The sequence below is a fragment of the Rhinolophus hipposideros genome (assembly GCF_964194185.1).
Source record: "Rhinolophus hipposideros genome assembly, chromosome: X".
In the NCBI taxonomy this organism is placed as follows: domain Eukaryota; kingdom Metazoa; phylum Chordata; class Mammalia; order Chiroptera; family Rhinolophidae; genus Rhinolophus; species Rhinolophus hipposideros.
Window position 1 is genome coordinate 37,597,762 of NC_138046.1, and position 1,280 is coordinate 37,599,041.

The following is a 1,280-nucleotide window of genomic DNA, read 5'->3' on the forward strand; positions in this document are numbered from 1 at the left end:
AATTTATTCCTAAGTATTTTTTTAATGCAGTTGTAAATGGGATTGTTTTCTTAATTTCTCTTTCTTATAGTTTATTAGTATATAAAAATGCAACTGATTCCTGAATATTAATTTTGTATTCTGCTACTTGACCAAATGTATCTATCAGTTCTAATAGATTTTTTTTTTGCGTTAACCCTGTTGTTTATTGTGTACAAGTATACCAAAGTATGGCCTCCCCCCAGCACAACCAGAAATCAACATAAAGAGACAAATATACAGTGAAAAAGTTTTGTATTTAGAATTAGCCAGCTGGACTCAGTTTAGATGATCCCAATTTTGTTGGCAACATCCAAAGCATTGTAGTTAGGAGCCAGTCGAACATATGCCTTCTTCTCTCCATCAGGCCTGATCAGGGTGTTGACCTTGGCCACGGCAATGTCATAGAGCTTCTTCACAGCCTGTTTGATCTTGTGCTTGTTGGCCTTGACATCCACAATGAACACAAGTGTATTGTTGTCTTCTATCTTCTTCATGGCTGACTAGGTAGTTAGGGGGAATTTGATGATGGCACAGTGGTCAAGCTTCTTTCTCCTGGGAGTGCTCTTCCAAGGATATTTAGGCTGTATTCGGAGCCACAGTGTCTTGGGCCTTCGGAAGGTGGGTGATGTCCGGATCTTCCTTTTTTTGTGGCTGTGGAAGCCTTTTAGGACTGCTTTCTTTGCCTTCAAAGACTTTGCTTTGGCTTTGGCTTTGGGGGGGCAGGGGCTTCCTTCTTTGCTTTTGGCGTCATCTTCGTGAAAAGTGATAGATCTTTGGTGGGATCTTTGGGGTTCTCTCTCACTATATAGTATTGTCATCTGAAATAATGATAATTTTACTTCCTCCTTTCCCATTTGGATGCCTTTTATTTCTTTTCCTGTCTGATTGCTGTGGCTAGAACATCCAGTACTAGGTTGAATAAAAGTGGTGAAAGTGGGCATCCTTGTTGTGTTCCTGATCTTAAGGGGAATACTTTTATTATAGCTTTTCCCCATTGAGTATGATACAAGCTGTGGGTTTGTCATATATGGCCTTTATTATGTTGAAATATGTTCCCTCTATTCCCACTTTGAGAGTTTTTTTTTAAATCATAAATGGCTGCTGGATTTTGTCAAATTCTTCATTTGCATCTATTGATAAGACCGTATGATTTTTATTTTTCAGTCTGTTTATGTGGTGTATCACGTTAATTGATTTGCAAATATTGAACCAACCTTATACTAGGAATGAATCCCACTTGATCATGGTATATGATCTTT

General features: G+C 38.2%; 1 pseudogene across 1 annotated transcript; it reads right to left on the reverse strand.

Annotated features, from left to right (window-relative positions):
- Nucleotides 1-302: 302 nt before the first annotated feature.
- On the reverse strand, nucleotides 303-772 carry LOC308494670 (large ribosomal subunit protein uL23-like; annotated as a pseudogene). The gene has a single exon. The product of its transcript is annotated as a large ribosomal subunit protein uL23-like (transcript).
- Between the last annotated feature and the right edge of the window lie 508 nt (nucleotides 773-1,280).